At 38.8% G+C, this 27,019-nt stretch overlaps 1 pseudogene across 1 annotated transcript; it reads left to right on the top strand.

Annotated features, from left to right (window-relative positions):
* Window positions 1-3,387: 3,387 nt before the first annotated feature.
* On the top strand, window positions 3,388-4,017 carry LOC311606413 (small ribosomal subunit protein uS17-like; annotated as a pseudogene). The gene has a single exon. The product of its transcript is annotated as a small ribosomal subunit protein uS17-like (transcript).
* Window positions 4,018-27,019: the final 23,002 nt, after the last annotated feature.

The following is a 27,019-nucleotide window of genomic DNA, read 5'->3' as shown; positions in this document are numbered from 1 at the left end:
TTGCATTAGATTTTAAAGAAATCTAAATATCAAAAATGGGGATGTGTGAAGGTGATGACTCACAGCTGTAGTACTAGCACCATGGGACTGAAAGGGGATTAAAATATGATATCAGAATAGCTTACATAACAAATTACAAAGCACTCAGAGCTAGATCTTCTCAAAAGAAAACAAAAACATGGAGGTCCTTGCTAAACTGATGTAGTAGGGTTCTTTACTAAGGTGGGATTTACAAGGAAAGACACAGTTACCCTGACAAAAAGGTACAAGAAGCTAACTGAAGTTCATTATAGCTGATATATTTGTCAATGGACCATTTCACCTTCAAATCTTCTGGAAACTTCTTTCTTTGTTGGAAAGACCTAATAAATATCTGGTAAACCCTACACACAATTTCACTGAAATTCACTTTGGTATAGATCTGCTTAGGATTGTAGTATTTCCTGTAGATGACTGATTGCTGATGTTCCTGTGAGACGTTGTAACTTTGTGGATGAAAGTAACTAGCTCATGGTGGCGTTTTACGTTCTACGGTTTGATAGACATTTGATGTCCCACGTTCTCTACCAATGAGCAGTTCCATACTAGAAGATAGCAGAAGATATTGTTTGAACACTGATCGTTTCTCTTATGCATAATGTATGACTTTTTTTTTCAAAACTCAGTCTGCTCTACAAGTCTTGTACTATGGCCTGTCTGGAACTCGAGCACTGACAGTTTGTATCATAGATATTTCTAGAACTCGAGAATTTGATACACTATTAGGGATCAAGCAGCAAGACTCCTTGACTAATTACATAAATCTGCCACAAAAATACCCTTACTGTGTTCCTGCTTAAAATGGTCAAAATCTTAAGCAGTCAAAAGATATTTCTAAGTATGGCAATTGGATATCCAAACCAAAAGTAAGTCACGAAAAATAACATATATACATATGTGTGTGTGTGTTGGGGAATACAAACACACACAATCACTAACAACAGTAACAACTAAAATAAAAAGAAGTGAAAGAGAACAAGGTGGGTATAAGGAAGGGAGAAAAAGGAAGAAGAAAGTGATATAATTATGTTACAATCTCAAAAAATAATAAACTGAAAGCTGAACATACCATGATGTGGAAGTCATTTCATGGGCATTTTTCTTCATTCATTCACCTAACTTCAATTCTCTCCACTTCCTGGTGCTTACATGACTTTTTTTATACTCCCACAATGCAGCTGTGATGAACCTACAGCCCATGGCACATTTTATACTTGTGACCAAGCACTCCATGCACTTAATTCTTCAGGAATTTTTATCGTGGACTAAGATTTTATCCAAACATACTCGAATTCAGAGAACTAATCATTGCCTTTAAAGTAGTACGTTTAAAATAGTACACACACACACACACACACACACACACACACACACACTCCCAAACCCACACATACAGTCTCACTCATTTTTCTTTCATCTGTGTTATCACCTCTGTTTAATTCTCTGTTTAGTCACTCTGTAAAATTAATGTCTTTGAATATAGCACAAATGTATTTCATCCATAAGGGCTCTCACCAACTTTCTGGGAACATGGTATTGGTCCCTTGACTCTCTATATTATATGTGTCCTTCATACGCAACATATCCTGAAGGAATTCACTGAGAAAATAAGGGGACCATCATTTGCATTAATTCTATAGATAGAATATGCTCATATATTAACTGAGTCAATAAACACGAAGACAGAACCTGCAAAGGAAGAGCTGGCAAAAAGGACCAAACTAGCAAACACAAACGTAAAAATCTAGAAGGCTATTGAAGTCTTACATCAAAATTCCACAAGTAGATCCTTAAGGATCTTTTCCTGAATGTTCCAAGCAAAACAAATCAACAACAGCAAAACTGCAAAAGAGTCTGAAAATACATTATGAGACACGTGTATTAATGATTTAGTCTGCCCCCTCTTCTTCCACCAGTTATGAAGTAGCTTATCATTTTTATATAATAGTATTCAAAATTTTCACAGTTAGAGAGTAAGAAAATTCCATGGGTAAACCTTACAGGCATTAAAATTTGAAATACCCATTCAAAGGGTTTTATTTTAAATTGAGTATATCTCATAATTTGATTTTTATCCTCTACCAGAATTACAATAAAGTGACTTTTCATTCTGAATGGCTTTCCCAAATGTTCATCCTATTCTTTTTTTTTTCCATCCTATTCTATATACACTAAGTTTTTCTGCAACGGTATGGTTGTATTAATTATAGAACAAGGAAAAGACGATTGAAAAGAAGGTACAAGTCTAACACAAAGATGTTTGGTCACGAGCTCAGTTCAAAATGAAGTGCAAAAGGTCTTTAGTCCCTAGGGCCAGGCAGCATCATTTACTTTATACTTTTCCAACTTTTAAAAAATAAGGTACATTTGTACAGTCAAACATAGAAGCGAAAGGAAGCCTATCTGTAAGAGAATGGTAAGCTTAGCAAACTGGAGAAAACATAGCATAAGAGATACATATCAGAGAGTGAACAAAACCCTTAGTGGCAACATTGCTGCTGTCTTTACTATTGAAATATCGTCTATAGGTTTAGCAAGAAAAGATTGCGGGGCTCAAAACATTCTTTTGGAACCTTTGGTAAAAGTTTTCCAACATGAATGGAAATGGACTATTCACCTTCTTCTTCTGCCTTCTTCTAGGATGTGAGACTTTCTGTCTTAGGCACCGCATTCCGGGGTACAACTTGTCTTGGGGTACAACTTGGAGTGGAGGCGGGATTAGAGATTTTACAGCGCTGAGTAAGAAGGTCTTGAGGGTGGATAAAGGCACTGTTAGATGAGAACAGGGACCGTAGGGTGGGGAAGACTAAGACAGGAACGGTGGTGCCAATTAATGTTCCGTTCTGAACGAGGCACCATGTTTTCCAGCAGTGGCTTCTGTGATAGCTCTGCCTCAACTTTTATGGCTGGGAAATCTGAAGTTTGTTTCCCCTTCTCTGTCCTTTGAACTGAGGCTGCCCGTGATTTGTTTAAACCAATAAAATGTGAAAAGAGAAGAAAAGATAATATGACTGTCCTAACCCGAAACTTGAAGAAGTTAGCTGCCGTTCTGCAGGCAGTTAAAGAGCTATGGAGGGTCTGAATGATGGGACATAAGGAAAGAAGAAATGTTTGTGGAAGGACTTATGCCAGACATAAATCCTTCCTGTCCAGCACCGAGTATAACTTAGTGAGTGGCACATTATAATATGCAAATTAGCCCAACCATGATTATTATTCTTTTCCAGATTCTCTTTTTTTTTTTTCTTTCAGACTTAATTCACTTTATTTTTCTTGTATAAGAACCCCTATGGGGAAGGAAGCCCGGGAGATGGCCTAGCTCTTTTTTTTTTCCGGGCTGCCAGGAAGATGGCCGACATTCAGACAGAGCGTGCTTACCAAAAGCAGCCTACGATATTTCAAAACAAGAAGCGTGTTTTGCTGTTAGAAACCGGCACGAAAAATCTCCTTCAGCACTTCAAAAATAGCAATCTAGGCTTCAAGACCTCCAAGGAGGCCATCAAGGACACCTACACAGACAAGAAAGGGCCCTTCACTGGTGATGACTCCATCCGAGCTTGGATCCTGTCTGGTGTCGTGACAAAGATGACTCAAGAGGTCCATTGTCATTGGCTGGGACTGTCTCAATTACATCTGAAAGTACAATCGCTTTGAGAAATGCCACAAGAACATGTCTGTGCACTTGTCCCGTTTCAGGGATGTATAGAGTGGCGACATTGTCACCGTGGGAGGGTGCAGGCCCCTGAGCAAGATCGTTTGATTCAATGTGCTCAAGGTCACCAAGGCTGCTGGCACCAAGAAACAATTTCAGAAGTTCTGAGGGGACTCTGGCCTACTCCTCGAAACAGTCAACTTCCAACTAAAAAACAACAAAACAACAAAACAAAACACCCTATGTGGTAGCCACAGCTGGAGTCTGGGTCCTTTGAACAGAGACTCTGGTGTGAGTTTTCACAAGATGTTCAGTGAATTCCTGATAAGGAGACTTGGTAAACATGGTCTGTTTCCAGAGGTCAAATGTCAGGTAGCTGTAGGTCTTGGAGTTGACATCAAAGGTAACCGTGGTAAAGTCGCCCAGGGTGGCAGTACAGCCCCTGGCTGATAATGTAACAGTCATCAACACTGGCCATCATCAGTAGCTTCTTGGGTGTCACTACGCGTCCGGTGGAGTCTGTATGACAGAGGATACTGCAGAACCTGATGCGATGACCCCGGCCCAGGGAGAGCCTCCTGGAATGGGTCTGATATTCCTGCTAGGAGTGACTGATTGCAGCCTTTGTTTTTCTTACTCATTTGTTTTGGAACATTCTGCCTTTGTTTTCACTTTCTTATCAGAACTTTTCAAATGTAACTTTGTCGCTAAGGAGAAGCTCTAACTTGGGACTGCAGCCAAGGGCCATTCAGGTTCTGCTCCACTTATTAAAATAAACATGGCTAAGAATTAATCACCAGTTAATAGTTCACATTATGACTTACAAATAATGTGTATAAGAAAGCTCCAGATAGTGACGAGAAGAGCTAAGAAAAAACTGTCTTGACTCACAGATGTTTCGCACAATGAGAGAACATTGACCTTTGATAAAGAGGGCACATGCATACTGATACCAGTCTAATGGCTTAAGAATGGTGATTCAAGATTAATGACATTGCCGGGCATGGTGGCACACACCTTTAATCCTAGCACTCAGGAGGCAGAGGCAGGCGGATCACTGTGAGTTCGAGGCCAGCCTGGTCTACAAAGTGAGTCCAGGACAGCCAAAGCTAACACAGAGAGACCCTGTCTGGAAAAATCAAAAATCAAAACAAAACAAAACAAAACAAAAAGATTGATGACATTATTACTTTGTATCCTGTATTTTGAATTGTATAAAAAAATGTAACAAAAACACTCTCTCTTCCAAAAAATGTGTATAAAATCCCTGCTTGCTTGCCTGCAAAATATACTCAGACTTAAACTCTCCCTTGTGTTTCATGTTTCTCACTCGCCTATCTTTGCCCACCAACGCTTTGAGAACTCTCATTCTGAAGGACCTATACCTGACAGAGACAGTCCGTGGCACTTGGGCACAGGAACAGAGATGGTACCAGTACCTCTGGGGGTAGGGATGAGATGCACTAAAAGAGAGCCACAGCGGCCTGTCGTCTTGCACAAAACAGTAACAGTGTGTGGCTTGCCAATCTTGTTTCCCCAGAAGCCTCCCCAAACAGGGACGATGGAAAGCTTGTTGAAGATGATGGCCCTTGGATGGCAATGGCTACGTCTTTGAAGCACTTATCACCAAGACCAACATGACCATTGTAATCTCCAATAGCGACAAAAACCTTGAACTTGGTCCGACAGCCAGCTCATGTCTGTTTCTGTACTGGCATGATGTTTAGAACCTCATCCTTTAGGGATATGGCCAGGAAAAAGTCAATAATCTTGGATTCCTTAATTGGGAGGGAGTACAGATAGATCTTCTCCAAGGACTTGATCTTCATGTCCATAACCAGGCAGCCCAGCTTCATGACTGGGTTCAACACTTTGTCTTGAGCTTTATCTCCACAGAGCCACACAGCCCCAACCATAGCCTGGCCTTGGCCACAATCACAGCCCCCTAAGACCATTGCCGAATCCTCCCCAGAAGCCATGGCCTTGATGTACTCACAGCATCTGCTATGTGGTGTTTTCCCAAGTAAGAAAAAGCCTTTTCCAGATTCTGAACCAGAAAAAATGGAAGAAATGACAGATTATAATTATTAAGAGTGCTTATGGTATGAGATGGTTCTATATCAGTTGATTTCTGAAAAGCTAGCCCCTAGTGGTACACAAGTCTATGATTACTTGTAGGACACTATGGTGAGCACAGAACAGGCAAAGTTGGGGATATATGGATTCTCAAACCCCTTTATAATAAATGAAATACTACAAAGATATTTTTCCAGGATCTCTCTTTATGCAAAAAGATGATGGGGAATGGACCTAAGTGTTTTCATTCCAGAAGATACCTGGACAAGCATGTCTTAGACAAACCACAGACACTTACCCATCTGTAGTCTTCTTGATGGGCTAAGTTCTATTACTGTCTATTGCTGTGAAGAGATACCATGACCAAGGCAACATATACAAGTAAGCATTTAATATGGGGGTGAGTTAGAGTTTCAAGTAAGTCTTGGACCATTAAGGCAGGGAACATGACAGCAGACATGCAGGCATGACATTGGATTAGTAGCTAACAGCTCACACCTTATCCATAAGAAAACATGTGGTGTGTGTGTGTGTGTGTGTGTGTGTGTGTGTGTGTGTGTGTGTCTGTATGAGAGAGAGAGAGAAGAGAGGAGAGAGAGAGAGAGAGAGAGAGAGAGAGAGAGAGAGAGAGAGAGAGAGAGAGAGAAACTAGCCCTCAGGTGAGCCTTGACATCTCAAAGCCACCACTCCAACAAGGCCACACCTCCTAACCCTTTTTCATACAGCCCTACCAACTACAGCCCAAGCATTAAAAATATATGAAGCCTTTGGGGGTTATTCTCATTGTAACTGCCACAGACTACAAATATTTAAAGTAGGTTTAAAGTGGAACAAAACCGACATAATAAAAACTTTGTTTTCTTAATATCAACTCACTACTGCTCCAGGGAATTCTGAAAACCCATGCTGCTCTTGCATACCCTTTCTGTGCCTCTGCCTCTCCATTGGATGTGTTACTTCATTCTTTTGTAACACAGAGGTGTATACTTAGATTTGGAACCACACAAGAGAAGATAGATAAGAATTCAAAACTTATACACTGACGCATCATAAGCAAAGAACGGTAATGAAATGATGAATCCAATAAGGAGTTGCATGTCTGTGAAAAGTCGATAAGGAAACGAAGCATATAAAGAAGCAGAAGATAAGGCGAGAAGGGAGACCATTCTGAACTTTTTTTGCACATTACAATCTATCAGCAACATCAGAGGTCAAGATAACACGAAACCTGTATGTAGAATGTTTCAGATAATTTTGTGGAAGAGAAAGAATGAAGGATCTTTTAAAGTCAACATTCCTGCGAGATATTGTTATTTACATAGAACAAGAAAGGGAATACTGTGCGTTGCCCAGGAGAAAAAGGGTATGCGTGTTGAAAGAAAATGTCACTGATGCTCCAAATAATATTAGTTGACAGCTCTTGGTCTCTTTTGCTTCTCTCTCAGATAAAGAAAGAGACAAAAGGTCAATATGAGTGCTAATTATGGCTGTTATGAACAATTATGGGAGGTGCTACACTAAATATCAGTACCTCTCTCTTACAGATACATAGATAGTGTCTGAGGCAAGAACTGAATAATCTCTCACTGTTGTAACTATGAAAGTATGTTTAAATATTTTTTTAAGTAAATGGAGTTCTTTCTATTCTAATACAGTCATCTTAGGCATTGAGGGTTTCTTTCCCCTCAGCCAAATATCCTCATGCCTATCTTTTCATATCAGATTGGAAAAATTAACATAAGAAATCCAGAAATGAAACTGAAATAAATGGTTTCTATCATTTCCTCTCCTTGTATTACATCAATATTAAGATTGATTTATTCCCATCATTGAGCGTTCATAGATTTCCTCCTCACAAAATCCCTAAACTAAATACAGGGCAAAATCATCAAATGAATACATAAATTGTGGCATATTCATATAATAGGACATAATATGAAATGAGATAAATAATTTAATTTATTTTGATAAATACAGTAGCTTTTAGGTATAATAAAAAGGAAGTAAAATATACAAACAAAAACAAATGTATCTCATATTTATGCTGACACACATAAAATGTTCATATTCTATATCCAGTTTTATTATAGAAGGTTCAATAATATATCAAACTAATTACTACTGATAGAAGACAGAACAGTAGTGCTTCTATGGGACTGAAGGCAAGGGTAAGACAGGCACAAAGCACTTATAAACCTTTGAAATACTTGACATCTTGATCTGAATGGTAAGTTGAAGAATACAAAAATATTGAAATAATTAATAAATTACTTAATTAGGAATGGAGTGTTTTAAAAATATATATTGTTTATATTGTCTAATATATACATATATTGCAAACTATGCCTGGCCTCTGTGGCAAAAATGTTAATTTTGGAAAAAAAAACCCTGGTTTGAGCACTTCAAAAGAAAGACTGTCACCCCCCACCCCCAGAGCAGCTGAACCTTACAAATAAAAGAGGCTTCTGTAACCGACAATTGGAAGAACCATTCTGCATATATTAAGACATCACAGAGAGGGAAAACAAATAGTGGCTTCAATTATGAGCTCTAAATAAAGAGCCACAAGGGTGGAAGCTCCAAATGTGGTTCTCTCGCAATCTATCTGCTATTCACATGGGTGACTCCACATTGCAAGTAGCAGAGATTTATTTGCTCAACAAGTGAGAGTAATTCCTTTAAGAAATTCAGGACAGCTAATAGGAAAATGTATGTAAAAAGTAATTACCAGGGAAAAGCAGAATACAAATAAGGCCTAGATAAAGGCAATGAAGATAAAAGCAATGAAGACAGATAATTGCTATGATTGCACTTTAACTTTGATCCGGTGTCTCAGCCGCCAGTGAAGGGAGGAAACGCTAATCAGATTTTTAATTCTCATTGTCAGGAAGGAATACAAATATCAGTCTCCCAAGGGAAATAAGTTTATCTGAAACTGAAAGTGTGTTATAATCCATGCTAAGTGATACCTACTTTGTTCAACAAAATGATAAATTAGAGGCCACTGGATTAAATGAAAGAGCAAATAAACATGGGTTTTGATTATAAATTCATCAATCTGCAATGAAGAGACACCAAACTCTTCTAAACTTCACTCTACTACATTAAAAATAAAAAAAGCAGCAAAGAACAGTAACAATATAGCTATAAAAATAGAGGTTCTTCTGTGCTGCATGTAGAGTTGAATCAACCCTTTCCAGAACCTGAGTAATGAGACCTAATCTTCACTTTATGAGTGAAGAAATTAGGGATCAGAAAGGCTAACTTACTGGCTTAATATACTTAGTAAAATAATTATATTAATTATGTCCTCTCTTTGGTTATAAATTGAGGGAGTAGATTTTTAAAATAAGAAAGGTAAAAGCAAGAAAACAAAAGTGGCTGAAACCCAGGAAATTATTTAGAGCACTTTTAATAATAATAAATCACAATAATTATAAAACTTATAAAATATGAGATTTTTTTAAACCTCATAAATTAGTAGTAAGTTAATTCTGCTGAAGATATAAATTGGAAACAATGATGAGGCAGAGGCCTTGGAAAGAAATCCTGGTGTAAATGAGAATTATCTTCAGGTCAAAAGCAAGGTTGATGATCAAAAATATCTTTCACATTTGTCTGAGGATGACAATAATTGTTCATAAATGGATACACATTTTTATAAAAATGGAAATTGGATCATTCAAAATCCAGTTCTCTAATCGATTAAGAGGGGATGTGGTTCCAATGCATGGCTGAAGATGCTAATCGTAAGCAAGAGTAGACTTAGGGTACTTATGGCAATGGTCACAATAACAAATTGTGAAGGGGTAATGTGTAGTATTAGTTGTTCCTCAGCTGCTAGTTCTTTCTCCATTCTTTCTTGTGTGCATGTGGGATCTTTATAAAATATCTCTGGATCCACTTTAGTGGACTGGGTCTTGCCAAGTGTGTGATATCCTTCTTGATAACTATTAGTTTAGGAGTGGACATATTACCCTGATACTAAGAGATATAAGAGGCAAAGTTTGAAGAGTTTTTTTTTTTGTTCCTAAAATAAAGAAAACACATGATAAAAAAAATCCTACGTATGTTTGAAACATTGGTACAGATTGGAGCTGGGGCAACAATCTTAAGGACAAGAGGATTGCACATAGATCCATAGAACCACACAGTTAACTTCACTGAAATCACATATTTCTCATTTTATTTGATGGAATATTAAAAGCCTTGTTTCAGACCCAATGTTAGTAGTGTACTTACTTTCTTCTTCATGCCAAAATTCACCTAACTGGTTCAAAAAGCATGTGCATACAGATGGAAGGGAAAATTAAATAATAAAAAAAGACAACGGTATTCCTCTTGATCACTTTTATGTTAACAGAAAAGCAAGGATAAGATTGTACTGTGGGGGAAGAGGATAAGAGAGCTTAAGCTGTTTGAAAGAGAAAGGACGTGAAAGAAAGAGCCATCCTGATGAGTAGGCACGCATGTTTGGTAGATACACACAGCAGCAGGGCTTAGTGCTTCTGAGCTCGCATTGAAGATTGGAGACGATAAATCTAAAGTGAAACACTGTCATCAAGCTGATGCTTCGGCTGCAAGGTATGTTCAGAGAGCTAAGTGCTTTCAGTAAGCAGAATGAAGTACTTAATCAGGCTTGGCTTTTTGCCAGTCACTTTTTTAAAGCGCAAGAGCAAGGTAAAGGAGTTGAGGGCCCCTACATGGGCGTGGTTAAGGTGATTAATCACAGAGGCCAACATGGGTAAAGAGAAAACTGAGATAAAGATCAGGCAGGTGGCAGTGAGGAATAGATTGGGTCAAAGGACTGGATGTTTCATCAGACACAAAAGAATTGTTGGCCAGGAGAAACTAATAAGGACTTGAAAGAGAGCGTGCTGTGGTCAGAGTAGCATGTTTAGGTATGAGATATGGGGGCAGCTAAGTATTGGACACATCAACAAAATAGAAATTGAAGTCATATAGAACACGTGAAGCATAGAGTCAGTAGGAAAATGTGATCAGAAGAACACTGAAGACTATACATGGCATAATAACCTATTATAATTTTATAGCCAGTGAGCTGATGTGCAGCCCTTCCACTAGGCTCACTGTTTCAGGACAGGGAGGAAAAGTTGGTTACAAGTAGCATTGACAAATAAAGAAGACAATGATATCACTTCCAGATCTGATGATGTGGGTGATGGGAAAAAAAGGGCCTGAGTTGCTGTGTTTCAGCAAAATAAAACACAACAGATACTCTGTTCATATTGATGAAGATGGCTTATGGGTATCTGCCTCTACCATCACTATTTGTCTACTATCTTTTTAGTAACTACATAAAATATTATAAAGAATACATGTGTGAGTATACGTAAACATGACTCACATAATCATTTATTATTAGCTTGGTAAAAAAGAGAAAAGTAGTCACACCTGTAATCCCAGCACTCGGGAGGCAGAGGCAGGCAGAGTTCTGTGAGTTCAAGGTCAACCTGGTCTACAAAGAGTCTAGGATAGCCAGGGGGTTCTTGCTACATAGAGAAACCCTGTCTTGAAAAACCAAAAAAAATTTTTTAATGGTTTAATTTTATGATATTATTACACATATTAATCACATTTAATAATAATAAAAGTTATTGCAAGTTTCACTCTCATCAAGAACATTGCCAACTCTACACAGTTCTGATTTCCATTACTATGCTTTCCTTAGAAACTAACAGCACTTTTATGATAGTCTTTGCCATGTATTCCTCTGTGTCACCAGCTTGTTTCTCTCCAGTCTCTAGACACTGTGGCTATGCAGACTTGATCACTCCTTTAATATTTTGTTGTTGTTGTTGTAAAGTTCATTTTGATTTACTGGCTTCCCTTATGTCTTTGCCTTTACATTTTATTCAGGAACCAGAATCATTTGACCTGTTACATTTCTCGAAGACTGGATTTTTCTGAATTCATACTCCTGTTAAAGACTTGTACATTATCCTGATGAATGCCTGAAAATTGACAGGCAAATACAGAGGCTTAAACAGATCTATTTTGAGTGCCATTGAAAAGACTATAAGGGTAGTGATTTCTTTTCCATAGAGGCACATAATATGTGGTTGCTTCTCTTTCAGTGCAGTTTACAGCTGTTGACACTCAATATTAAGATTTATAAACATATTAAGGACTGAAAATTAGTATATTTTACTCCTTACATTTATATTAAACATTATTTTAAGGAGGAATTATTTTTTTCTACTCTTTAGTTACTGTGGTACAAAATTAAGTACTTACTTAATTACCCCTACTTATCTGTATGAAGCATAGTATATGATGTGTTTAAGTCAATTTTATGTAGTATTCAAACAGAAGTTCGAATTATCCTATCATTGGCTAGTTGGATGTTCATTAAATATTCTCATTTTGGCAAAATTAAATATTTACATGTGTGCTTGTTTGTGTGCATGTGATGTGTGTGTGTGAATGTGTGCTGAGGGCAGAGGTCAACCTCAGCTACCAGCCACCTTATTTTGTGAGACAAGGTTTCTCACTGACATGGGCACATTGTATATGGTAGGCTGCTAGCCAGCAATACCCAGGGTTTTAACTGTTTCTCTCTTTGGGGTTACAAGTGCACATCATCATGCCTAGTCCTTTTTCATGGCTTCTAGGGAGCAAACTCAGGTCCTCATGTTTGCACAGCAAACACAGACTGACCTATGTATGTCCCTGCCTCCTAAACTAACATAACTTAAATAATGACTCGAATCATCTTGGCTTGCTCCATTGCCACTTGGTATAATATGGTGTTACACACTTAGCTGGGCCACACATTTTTCCAAGTAGTTGCACTATTTTGCTCAGAAATAGAATTTCAAGAGGGCATGATGGTGTTACCTGCTAGAAAGAATCACTGTAATGGTTGTTTCAGGGCAAACTAAATTTTTACACACACACACACACACACACACACACACACACACACACATACTGCATATATGTATATAATAGTATTATTTTTTACATTGGCAGATAAGTGGTGCAATATGATGTTTCAAACTATATGTATCAGAAGATTTTCTGTTTGCTGTGAGAAAATACCTTACAAAATCAACTCAAGGAAAGAAGTGTTATTTTTGTTTTAGGTTTGAAGTTACAATCCACCATAGCAGGGGAGTCATGGCAGCAGCAGCATGAGGCATCTAACTCTGTTGCTTCTAAAATCAGGAAACTCAGAAAGCAGTGCTGATGTCAAGATCATTTTCTCCTTTTTCATTCTAGATCCTCAAATGGAGTGTCCCCATCTACAATTATAATGGGTTCTTCCATTACACTTAATGCAATGTAGATACTCACTCCCTCACAGACATGCCTAAGGTTTCTCTCCTAGCTGTTTCTAAACCCCATCAAGTTGACTGTCAAGGCTAACCATCACCACATGTGCACATTGTGGAATGATTAAGTATAGCTAGCAGACAAGTGAATTTTCCTCAAGGAGCTATCACCTTGAGATGGGGGTGCTTGCTTTTGAGTTAAATCTTGTCATTTGTATAATGATAAACCAGGAGGATACTATATTAAGGGAAATAGCTAGGCAAAGCCAATTACCTGTGTTTTCATTCATATGTGAGATTTTAAAAGTTGATCTCAGAAGCAATAGAGAATAAGATGATGACTATGAGGACTGGCAGCCAGGAGGAGGAATACACTCAAAAATAGTGATAAAAGGGTGTACACTTACAGGTAGACAGGGAGCTCTGCTCAAGAAGTCATTTTCACAGCATGGTAATGAGTATTAGTGGTAAATAGGCATATTACATCTCTTTAGTTTGCTTCATTGCTCATTGAAAATGCTGGTTTTTAAAAACATATTCAAGGTTTACGGTACCCCTGAGTCCAACAAGTCTGTAGCACTGTTCCTAATAGTTTGTGCTTGTTTTTTGTTGCTGTGCTCCTTTGGTGATTCTAAGGACATTCCTAGATCACTCATTATTTTGTATCTTCCTTGTACTGGACTGAACTAGCAATATTTGATGGTAGTAGTTGTAGTTGTTTGGAGGCTACACAAACTGTGCCATATAAATTGGCAAGTTTAATAGATAAATGTTGGTTTTTTATTTTATTTTATTTGATAAATGTAGGCTTTAATCTTTTAAAAACCTGCTTTATTTGTGGTTTTTTAATGCCACTACCTCCCTTCCAACCCACCTAGATAGGAGAGAAAGGAGGTTTAATAGGGACAGTAGAAGTAGACCTTTTTATACTCAGTCCCTTGGGGGCAATTACACTCTTTGTCATCAGGGTTTCAGCAGATGCATTAAACAGCAAACCAGCAAAAGTGACTACAACATGAGCAGCTGGCACCTAGAAGTGTTCTCTGGAGCATTTCCCTCTAGAAGTGTCTTGAAGCTGAGCAATGAACAACCAAGCAATGCAAATCAGTGCAAAAGCAATTGATCTTTGTTATTTGGATTATTTATACTCTCCTATAGTCTATACAGGATGCTTTTCAAAAAGTAAAGAACATTCCCCACATAAAAGGTGGTTCCTTCTTTAGTGGACAAACATTACACACCCTTTCACAAGCCTATATCCAATGGACAACCGTCATATGACCTCACTCAAGGCAGCCTCACATTCCACACTTGGGATCAAAACAAAAACATGTTTATATCCACTACAGAAAAATGTATGTATGTTGTATCCACACCCTGTCTCTTCTATCTTGGACCTCTCTATTCCCTGGTAATCTGTTGTTTGGGATCAAAACAAAAACATGTTTATATCCACTACAGAAAAATGTATGTATGTTGTATCCACACCCTGTCTCTTCTATCTTGGACCTCTCTATTCCCTGGTAATCTGTTGTCTGCTCTCTGGCAGATAGCCTGGGTTCCATGTCCCACAGGCCGATCCAGATGCTGCTTCCTTCAGGATGAGAACAGAAGGACCTCAAGATCAACGATCCTCTTTTTCACTCAGGGGCATCTTAGAGCACTCAGGATGAGGCCTGCACACTAGGCAAGGCTCCTAGTCTTCCTGGGGTGGTGGAAATGAGTTTGGCTTTTTTAGAACGAAATTGCTGGTATAAGATGGCAGTGGAAGCTTGGGTGTTCTAACAGCCTGTGGTGATACCAAAATGTTATATCCCCTTGGTTAAGCTGCTGTGTTAAGCATGGCAGAGGATGCTGGCAGATGAATGAAGCTGGCCAGAAGGCAGGTCTCGTGAAATGCAAGCCTGGTGGGCCTAACGCAGGTGGGAAATTTGCCTTAGGTCAGCACTGATCTCACAGCGTCTGACTGGCCGGTAGTCAAGCCCCAGTTGGCTCAGAACCTTGAGGCAGCCAGGCAGGTAGCTATTTGATTGGCAGCCAAGTTTGGCCATCTAGCAGGCATTCAGCAGCGACTCTCCAGGGAGAAGAGGAATGCTCCATTCCCCCCAAAATAAATGGAGTCTCAGACAGTCTCAGACAGTGGAGGAAAGGCAGGGGCATAGAGAGAGAGTTTATTTTGCTAATCAGAGACATTTATAGACCTTATTCAGTGCGAGGGCTTTCAAGGATGAATGTGTTGGTGCACTAACGCTAGAGGTACTAGGGATACTTAATCTACATGTAACAAAACAACAATATGATAAGAGAGGAGAAACAAGACCTAATTATCCTATGGGTGAGGGAAGATCTCCAGGAAAATCAAAGGTCACTGGTTGAAAGCCAAGACACTAAGAGATATTATTAGAAAAGGGTTAGTATCTCCAGGAATGCCTAGGTGATTGCTGAACAGGTTTCTTATGAGGAAACAGCTGGGCTTGGAGTCTCACTGCTGGCTGTGTGACACTCCTTAGTGTTTCTAGGATACAGAGGAGACCCTGCTAAGAAAGGAGTCCATCACTGTATACTGAGCTCAGTGGCTATCTGGAGGTGCCAGACTTGGACCTTCCCAGAAGAGCCCCACAGGATACAATACTATTGAAACTAGGCTGGCTGGTAATCATACCAAGGCCAGTAAGTGTTAAAGTTAAGCAAAGACACCCATGTCTTTCACTTTAAGTCAAATGTTTAAAATGATTGGTTGAGAAAGGTATATGAGGAACCAGTGCAGGCTGAAGGGTAAAAGCTAGGTCTCTGGGCTATGGAGTTAGCCAAGATGTCTATACTAAGCTATTCCAAAATACAATTGCTTTATTGCTCACAGAAATGATCTATATTGAAGATCAAACCAGTTACAGTATTTCTGTAAGCCAAAGCCTAGTCCAGAGCAATGCCCAGACTCTATAAAGCCTGAGAGTGAGGTGAGGAAGTCAGCAACTTTGAGGCAATTTTGAAGGCAGAATGGTTGGCTTTTGAGAAGTATAGAGAAAAACCTTCTCCATAGCAAAAGCACTAATCAAAAAGTGCTTGCGTTGGAACTGCAGCAAGTTGACCAGGATATCGAATTAAGAGCACTAGTGAAGGAGACCACAGAAATCAATGATTTTCAAAGTGAATTAAAAGTCTACCTTGATAAGGGAAATAGGAGTGTACTGGCAGTGTTCTGTTCACCCAAGTGTGCTGATGGAGATGAATACAGAGCTTAACACAACTTCTGTTATGTAGCTGATGGATAAGGGAGTAATCTCAACTTCCAAGTCTTATTTTTAAGTAGTTTATTTCCCAAGGGTTTCACTGCCATATCCAGTGATTCCTCCGTTAGATTTGGTCGCGATCAATTGAAAACTTTCTGGAAAGGAAATCACCATTGTAGAAACTGTCAAGAAAACTCATAATTCATTCAGGAGCTAGACAGTTTGGTAGAGGCTGATACTAATTCTCATGGAAAATGTTGAGAAAATTCAGTGGAGGAAGTCACAGATGTGTTAGACCTAAACGCGGAATTAGAATCAAGAATAGAACCTGAGTATATGTTGTAGTTATTCAAATAAAAAAAATAAGAACGTGCTTCTTGTATGTGATCAAAGAAAATATATTCTTTCATATTTATTTTTACTTGTGAGTATGCCCTGTGTGTTTGTATGTGAGTGGCCACATGTGTGTGGTACTCAAAATTTGGCTGTACTCAGTCCGAACAGCCTTAGATATGCCACAATCTCTCTTTAATTCTCATTTAGAATTCCTTGTGTAAGTCAATATACATTTACCATTGGTTCTTATATCAGTGTCTTACTAGTCATTATACCCTTCTAACTTTTCCATTTTAATAGATTTTTTTAAGAGAAATGATTAAAATTCCATGACGTTTTACATTTCTCTTTTAAAATTAAAATTTATTTTAAAAAATTTATCCACTTTTTTTTTTTTCAGAGCTGAGGCCTGAACCCAGGGCCTTGCGCTTGCTAGGCAAGAGCTCTACCAGTGAGCTAAATCCCCAGCCCCCCAAATTTATTCACCTTACATCTCAATGGTAGCCCCCTTACTTGTCTCCCTGCTGTCCTACCTTCCTTCCTTCTTCCCCCCTAAGCCCTTCCCATAGTCTTGAGAGAGAGAAAGAGAGAGAGAGAGAGAGAGAGAGAGAGAGAGAGAGAGAGAGAGAGAGAGAGAGAGAGAGAGAGAGAGAGCTTTTCTCCCTTATCAACTGACCTCAGCCAATCAAGTCTCATCAAGACTGCCTGTATCCTCTTCCTCTGTGGCCTGGTAAGGCACCCTGCTAGGGGGTGGGGGGAAGAGTGATCAAAGAGCAGGCAACAGAGTCCGTGGAAGGAGCAGCCTCTGCTCCCCTTGTTAAGAGACCCCTACAGAGACTGAGCTGCTTATTGGCTACATCTGAGCAGAGGGCCTTGGTCTTCTCTTTGCATGGGCCTTGGTTGATGCACCAGTCTCCAGGGCCCCTCCTTGGCCCAGATTTGTAGGCTTGGTTGATCTTGTGGAGCTCCTGTTTCCTCTGGGTCTTTCTACCCTTTCCCTCACCCCTCTGCCCCCACTCTCCCATAAGACTCCTTGCCCTCTGTTCAAAGTTTGGCTTGAGACTTAGCTTCTGTTTCAATTCCCTGCTGGGCGGAGTCTTTCAGAGGACCTCTGCTGTAGGCTCAGTCCTGTTCACTCTCCTCAACCACTTCTGGTATCTGTTCTATTTGCCCCTCTGAAAGAAAATTAAGCATCCTCCTTAGGGTCCTCCTTGTTACTTAGTTTCTTTAGGTCTGTGGATTGTAGCATAGTTATCCTGTATTATATGGCTAAAATCGGTTTATAAGTGAGTATATACTATGCCTGTCCTTCTGGGTCTGGATTACTTCACTCAGGATGATCTTTTCCAGCTCCATCCATTTGCCTGCAATTTTCATGACTTCCTTGTTTTTGATAGCTGAAAAGTATTCCCTTTGTGTGTGTGTGTGTGTACATATATATATATATATACACATCACAGTTTCTTTATTCATTCTTCAGTTGAGGGACATCTGGGTTGTTTTCAGTTTCTGGCTATTACAAATAGCACCACCATGAACACAGGTGAGCAAATGTTCTTGTATGGTGGAGCATCTTTTGGGTATCCGCCCAGGAGTGGTATGGCAGGGTCTTGAGGTAGAGCTGTTCTGTGGTTTCTGAGAAGCATCTGATGCCTGTGTGTGAGAAAGTCAGATTTGCTAGGAAGTCTACAGCTCACATGTTCATTTTCTCATGACTTGATTATTTTAATAGACAACGCATTTTTCTTTTGGTTTACATCATTGATATAAAAATTCTCAGTAGGTATATATAGCTCTTAAGTGTACCTGCTATATTCCAGCACTTTATCTATATATTTATTTGCTTTACTTTCTTCTCCTTCAGAGAATTCCCATTATGCACTGATTGGCTTTTCTTTGCCAGTTCTCTTTTAGTTGTTGTTGTATTGCTTTGTTTCTTCTTTAATTTTTTTTATTTTAATTTTCTGTTTTATAACTTGTGCCTTCATTTAAATTCATATTTCACATAATGAATATTAAATAATTACCAGTTATGTTGTATTTTATTATTTTTTATGATTTTCCCCTTGAATTTTACTTAGTCTCTTTTAACTTGTAAATATTAATTTTAATCTACTTTCTCTTATGTCCTAGTCTCTTCCAATTTTTATCCAAGCTTTATTTCCCTATATTTTGTGATATATTTGGTTGCTTCATATCTCATTGAGAAACAAAATGTAAATGTTGTATTTTTTATGACCACATATCTCTGATCTGCTTTTATTTTCTGTAGATACCATTCCCCTTCTTACCTATAATAAAATAATTTTATTGTCATGGTTAAATTTATTTTTGCTCATATTTTATATGAAATTGTTTTCTTAGCCCTGTCAAGCCTGACCTTAATCTTCCATTTATTTACTTGTTTGTTTATTTGTTTATTTTATAAAGCCTCACCATGTAGCATTGGCTACCTGGAACTCACTACATAGACATGGCTGGCCTTGACTTCAAAAGAACGTTGCCTATCTCTTCTTCTTGATTGCTGGGCTTATTAACGCTATTTCACTCAGTTAGGAATGTCAGTAAAATCCATGAATAAACACAGGTGTGCTGACTCCAAAGGTGGTGTGGCTAGAGGCTGAGAGCAGAGGAAATAGGTAATTTGCATTAGTCTTCCAGAATTCAACTGACTGGATTGTTTAAACAACAGATTTTTTAAAATTTGTAACTCCAAAGACTAGAAGTCTAATACCAAGGTGGTAGCAAAATAGATTCCTTCTGAGGCCACTTTGCTTGGCTTTCCTCTGCACCTTCATAGTGGGTGTTCACAGGAATTCGTGTTGGTGATACATAGAAGAGGGCTCTCTCTCTCTGTCTCTCTGTCTCTGCCTCTCTGTCTCTGTCTCTCTGTCTCTGTCTCTCTCTCTCTGTCTCTCTCTGTCTCTCTCTCTCTCTCTCTCTCTCTCTCTCTCTCTCTCTCTCTCTCTCTCTCTCTCTCCTCCCTCCCTCTGTCTCTCTCTTAATGCAGCCAATCCTATTGGATTATGACTCAGTCCTTATATCCCCAGTTAACTTAATTATTTCTTGAAAGACCTATCTCCAAACTCAATCTCCTTGATAGTTAAAGCTTCTACATAGAATTTTCTGGACATAATTCAGACTGTAAGAATAATATGATGAAATAAAGACTCGTTTGCCATAATGCAATACAAATATTCATCTAGATTTGGTACATACGATTAAGGAGACACTGCTTAGTCTGTCAGGCTTGGGAAATGTGGTCCTGAGGACTCCGGCTTTAGAACTAGAAGGCTCCAGGATAATATTGGTCAGAGTCTCCATTTGCTTGAGGCAAATATGAAATCTAATTTGTGCTATATTGAGGTCACTGAGCAAAGAGGAGCCCATACTCAGACAGTGGCAGAAGCAGGACTGTTTCTAAAAAACATTCAAGGTTAAGACCAGTACTGTTTCTAATGTACCCCCTCACCCCCTGCATCACCTCCACAAATGCCTCATTTCTTTCTTCCTGAGGGCAGATGCTAACATGGAGGCTGAGCGTCCATTCTGTATGGAATCCACTTAGTAGTTTTAGAGGTAATTTGAGGTTTTGGTTTCTGTAATGATGGGACTGAACGAAAGAGGCTTCCTTAGGAATACAAATGCCTCAAGATTGATTGAACAAAAATGAAAGAATGTTGCAGCGATTTCTCCTCTGCAGGGTGACTACTGCAAGTTTTAAAAATAGCGCAGGACGCATTATTGTCAGGGATATTTCATGAAATCGGCATCCATATCCACTGGTGTTTTAGAATTGTCAACCCAAAATGTGGTTGTAAGGATTAGATGGACTCATAAACACAGCAGAGTGAGCAATGCCTGCAGATTAGTTTTTCTACTATAAAGTTTGCAACAAAATGTAACAGAGAAAATGGAACAGAATGACATCATTTGTCTCCTATGACTAATACTGGGGTGACTAACAGCAGAACAAACCACATAAAACATCCTAAAATAAGAAGTTCTTGTCATTTTCATTAAAATGTGCATTTGAGTAAACGCAGAGACAGCTCAGCAGAAAAACTTGAAGAAAAAAAATTTTTTCCCTCCAGTTGTATTATTACTTCTGATTACATCTTGATTTCCTGAATAAAACCATGGCAATATTACAATTATTCCATTTACAGATGATAAAATTTTTGAGAAAGTCTTGCAAACAGAGATTCTAATAACTATTCATTCTTTCTAAAAGAAAAAAAATCTTAAGGGCATGGGACACTTTCAAATTATGGAAATTGTTATCCAAAGTATTTTTATGCAGTGCATGGTAATGCCACGCGTAGTTCTCTCATATGCCAATATAAAGGCTGACTAGTGGCCAATTAACTGGCTGGGCATGAGCAGTCTGCTCAACAAGGATGATAAAATGACTAATGTGCTTGGGAATATTCATGAGGAACTCAGAGAGTTGGCAGTAGGTGTTAGCAGAAAAAGAAAGACATAAGGGACAAAAAAACATAAGAAGACATAAATCAATGAACGCCGTACACAAGCAGGAAAAAACGAGTAAGGAAAAGGCGCACACAGGCGTACACGTGAGACAGTGAGAATGTTCACTACAAGAGAATTTATTTAGCAGTGAAAATAATATCTGGTGATCAAATTAATTTTCCTTGGTAAATTTATGCTGCAGAAACAAATTCAGTTTTGTTGTTGTTGTTGTTGTTGTTGTTGTTGTTGTTGTTGTTTTTACAGTCTCACTATGCAACCCAGGTTGGCTTTAAACTTGAGCTCCTTCTCTGCCCATTGAGTACTGAGAATATACTCATGTGCCACAAGACACAAGTATCGAACTCAGAATTTTAATCCCTACACCCTACCCACATCCCCTGGGGAAAAAAATAAAAAAAGAATAATCTGGACCAACTGGCATAGGCCCAAAACTATTTTTAAGAGGGTAAAGAAACAGTCAGGTTTAGTGCGTGTTTCGACTACAGGGTGAATTCAAGGCTAGCTTGGGCAATATAGTAAGGTGCTGTCTCAAAGTCAAAAGCTGAAAGGGATGGGTGTACCCTAGTGGTAGAACACTTGCTCAGCCTTTTTGTGAAACCTCAGGTTCAACTCCACTTCTACACACTGTGTGTGTGTGTGTGTGTGTGTGTGTGTGTGTGTGTGTGTGTGTGTGTATGTGTGTGTGTATTAGCTTCAACCCAGGCTACATACAACATAACTCAGTTGTTTCCTTGTTCTGTTCCAGTGTTCCAGTGTTCAGGCCAAAATAAAAAACCCAAGCAGTACATGATACTTCCAGAACTGAGGCTTGAGATAGTAGCATTTAAGCATTTAAAGATGTTTTGAGGAAAATCATTTGTCACCTTTTGCTCATACTTGGTCCAAATTGGCCAAAATATAGTCATACAATTGAGCTGACGCAATGCAGGGAAATACTAGTTCACAGGAGTGGATCACAAATAACTTGAGGCAACATGATTGACCACTGCTAGCATAATGGCAGAGCACTAGAGCAGGAAGCAATTACACCTACTGGCAATACCTGTGATTTGAAGGATTTTCCAGGCTTAAGACTTGGCGTGGTGACTGCTGTGACTCTGGGGAACACCTGTCTAATTCCTTTGCATTACTCTCAGTCGGATGAAACGCAATCAGGCAATCAGCGCATGGGTGTTGAGAGTTGAAAAGAACTTTTCTCAACCCCAGTAACCTTTCCAGCTGAAGAGGCGAGGGGAGGTAGGCAGAGCCTGCCATAGGCAGAGAGTGCCGATACCCGGATCAGGACTAAATCTCAGGATACCCTGATCTGTCTAACTACAGTTTCCAACTTTTATAAGTAAATAAAGCAAAAATCGACATTTTTGACCTTCTGTTTAGTTTTAAGCAAATATGTTATGATTTTAGTAGAAAATATGCACAAGACACTCAATTATATTTATAATTGTTTGTTCCTATGTGGCATATAACTCACACTTTGTCAATCTGGTTATCTTTTAAGTTACCCAATCAATGCAGTTTAATGAGCTGAAAATTTGTGTCTTGTAAAATTACAATTTTCCACACTGTTAAAACCAGTAAAACACACCAACTTTGTGTTAGGATACTATAAAAGTTATCATTTGAATTTCTCAGATCCACGTGTATCAGTGGTTCTCAATCTCCCTAATGCTACAACCCTGTGGTCAGCTCCTCATGTTGTGGTGTCCCCCAATCATAAAATGATTTCATTGCTACTTCATAACTGTAATTTTGCTAGTGTTATGAATTATAGTATAAATATCTGATATAAGCCCCCCAAAGCAGTCGTGGCCCACAGATTGAGAAGCCTTGATGTGTATATGCTTCTGTGTGGCTATTTGTAACGTCTTGAAAACATTCATTAACACTGCTCAATTTGGCTCTGATTAGAATACTGCTTCAAAGTAAAATGTAGTAAGATCTAAAAACAATTAATTAAGTATACCATGGAAAGGTACCAAATGCTATGATAAATTTTAAGTATCTAGAAATGATTGTTATAACTACTTAGATAAAAGAATATCTCTATAATATGATCAGGAACATTTTCTCTTAAAGCTGGCTCTGCAGAGGAGTCTTTCTTTACCTCTTCTCTGTTTACTACCAACAAAGAGCTAACTGGTAGCAAATGCAGATCTTTGTAAAATCTTCCAGGACACATTTATTCTGTATCACTTAAAAATCCACAGTTTCCAAAGACTGTGGATAATCCAATTTTCTATTATTGCATCAACATCAGTAAATACAACATTCATTTCAGGACACAAATTTATGTAAAAATGCAGAATTAAACACTGACAAACAGAATAACTCGGAAAATACACATTTGCCATTCTCTTCCTTTTTAAATCTCTAACGGCGCTACGAATGTCTTAGACCCATTATCCTGAGAGAGTAACTTTTGTTCAATCATGTAATTGAAACAGAATAATTTCTCTGAATGAATGCTGAACTGTTCCCTCATCACACATTCTCCATTCATCCAGTGAAGAGAAAACGGCAGCGCACAGAAAATTCTACATTGTAGCTGCAAGAAGAGCTATGCATTAACACAGAGCAAATTTTGTGTTGCTTACAATCAAACAGGAATGGTACAAGAACAGGGTCTCTACCATTTCAGTGTGCAAACAAATATCCCATAGCTTTGTTAAAACCAGGCAGGTTTTGATTCAAAGGATGGTGGACCCACAAACACTCAGATGCTAGAAACTGGTAAGATGTGGGTCAGAAGGGCAGCCTAGTGGAGTATAGGAAGTATTCTAGATCACCTTTGGGCCAAAAAGCATTCGTCTACTTGCACACTGCTTGCTGGAATACCTCACTGTGCAGCAGCTGCTACTGCAGGGGCCTCGAATCTCGGTAAGGTCGAATGGCAAGCCTGTTCCTGCTTCCTGTCTTTATGTTAATTTTCTCTTCATTTTACCTCAAAGCTTCTTCTTTACTGCACCCCACAGCAGCGCTCACCTCTGATCACCAGAGGAGGTGTCTAATCCTTTCATAAGGCACTTCCAGGGACCAAAAGGATTGTAGCCGGATGAGTTCTTTCTGGGAATCACATTTAGCCTCTGATGTCTGCCCAGGCTGCCTGCATGGGAATCAGAGTCACAGAAAAGTCCCAGAGGGATCCGCAAGATTAACCAGGTGGAGCGAGGGTGGTTAATTCTTAGGATGGTTGATCTGTGGTCCCCATAGAGTGAATGTAATTTTGTCAGTTCATAGAGTGGTTAAAAAGGGGGCCCGTGGTCAGATTGCAACTCAGCACTTGTGACCACAAGCATCATGGAGACATCCTTTCTAGCCTTATGGAAATACTGCACACACATCTCTAACAGTGGTGACTACAGCTTGATGGCAAAGCAGCTGAACATGGTTTTTCTTTTTTCTCTCCTGCTGAACATTAGATGCTTTTGCTATTTAAAAAGAAAAAAAAAAGTCTTCTGTCCATAGTACATCTGAGAAGTTCTCCATTAGGCTGTGTGTTATTCGCTTCTCTTCTATCTGCTGACAAAGTAAGCAGTAATTGTGGCCTGAGTGCGAGCTTTCATGTTAATGCTCATCAAATGCATTATTAACTCATCCTTTGATAATGCAAATCACATAAATGTAAAGATTAAATCATTCCTTCCCATTTGTCAAAAATGTAACTAAGGGTAAGTTTGAGGATGGAAATAAACCTTTCAATTCACTGTATCAAAGTGTAGCAGAGGAGGAATTTTTCTTCTTTAATATTTATATTTATTTGCTAAAACTATAAAAATGTATTTTTAAATCCACAATGGAAGAGATAAAAATAACTCCAAATATACAGAGAAGGAAATCTTGTCTATTAATTTTGTTTTTAAATTAGGACACTAATGAAAATATTCTGAAGTTCACTCACCTTTTCCTTCGTGAAATCACGCCTTACTACATTAGCAACAAAAGATTTGGCAAACAACAACAAAACAAAAAGAAATGTGCTTCATAGTATCGCCCTCTGCACTTGTCTGGAAGCAAGTGCTGGATTTCAAACAGTTTATACTGCTCCAGCTCTTCTCTGCACTTTGCAATGTATTAAATTTATGATCTAAATTTTGCTATGCTTAACTACAATCTTTATTTCCATAAGAGATCCTTTGCCACGGTAATTGATAAATTAGAGTTTAAGTTAATTACTCTTGGATGAATAGTTTTATCAAGTAACTTGATGCCTGTGGAATACCAAAATTGGAATTTGTTTAGTTATCACACATAGAAAAAAAATCCCACTAAGTAATGCATTATATAGGATCTCAGCTTAGGTAACGTGTGTGTGTGTGTGTGTGTGTGTGTGTGTGTGTGTGTGTGTGTGTGTGTGTATGTGCAGTGCACACTGGGAGAAAGTGTTCTCCATTCTGTTTCATGAGTCCTCTTTTCATACAGTAAATCTCCAGCATATGTCTCTGTTTACTGCCATCAAAGATAAAGAGATTATTCTTAGTGGACCGAATGCCCTGCCTTTGTGTATTCTACACACCTGCCACCGTATTTTGTAAACTGGACCTAAACCAAGCTGAGGGAGCCAGCTAAACACGTATTTGTTTTCTCTCAGCTAGCTTCTTGAGGGCAAAATCTATCTTCTAAATTCAACCTTTGGAAACCTGTCTCCATGCATATGCTGGCTTTCCTCTTGATTGCTACCCAGTTATAGGTTACCAACCATTTCTCAGAGAGCCACTGCTGGGAATTCCATGTGGGGAAATATTATGTCACACCTTTATTATCAGGCCTGTTTGTTTGTTTGTTTGTTTTCCAAGTTGGTTAAAAAGGAGCTCTCTAAATTTGGTGAGTTCCTTAAGCTGTCCCTGTATCAAGGGTCAGAGAAGTACAAGCACAGAGTCAGTTCACAGTTAGCTCCCAGAAGCAAGCAATGGACAACAGGATATCCGGTTTGGAACACATTTTACTCTGGCTCTCTGTTTGCTGCTGGCAGATGAAATTGAGATGGAGCAAGAGTGAGAGAAGGCTTTCTTCTGCACTCTGAGAGATGTTCCTGCACCAGAGGAGAATTCAAACTTTCACTTCTACTCCTTCCCCGAGCACCTGACAATGCGGTGGGGATGGTGTCTTTGTGCAGCGGAATGGCTTTATATACGTCAAGTGGTACTGTCTTGACTCACTGTCATCCCCAGGCTTCTGCGATACCACAGACTGTGACAATACTTGGGTTGTTTGGGGATTTTCATGACAGCCCTTTGACCAACAAACTTAGTTGGATTAAACCCAGTTCTGATACTGGAAACTTCCTTTGGTGACAAAAGATGACCAGATAGGACTCCATCTCCTCCATTATTTGGAGACTTTATTAAGATTGCCTTCAAATATTTTAGGAAGTGTTCACTACACTTCCGTTGTTTCCAATTCCTGGCTTTTATGACTAGAACAGCAATAAACATGGTTGAACAAGCATCCTTGTGATAGGATGATGTGTTTTTTGGGTATATGCCCAAGAGTAGCAAAGCTGAATTTTGAGGTAAATCAATTCCCGTCCTTCTGAGGAACTGCCACACTGATTTCCATAGTGTCTGTACAAGTTTACCTTCCCACTAGCGATGGATGAGTTGCCCTTAATCCACATCCTTGCCAGCATGAGCTGTCACTTGCATTATTGATTTTAGCCATCCTGACAGGTGTAAGATGAAATATCAAAGTAGTTTTATTTTGCATTTCCCTGACGGCATAGGATGTTTAACATTGCTTTAAGTGCTCTCAGCTGTTTCAGTTTCCTTGATTAAGAATTCTTTGTTTAGATCAATATCCCATTTTTAAAATTGACTACTTTGGTTTTGGGATATCTAGCTTTTTGAATTCTTCATATATTTTGGGCATTATCCTTTATGGAATGTGGAGTTGGAAAA

This window comes from Acomys minous (assembly GCF_964271855.1).
Source record: "Acomys minous genome assembly, chromosome: 10".
NCBI lineage: Eukaryota > Metazoa > Chordata > Mammalia > Rodentia > Muridae > Acomys > Acomys minous.
This window is presented reverse-complemented; position numbering and strand designations above follow the sequence as displayed.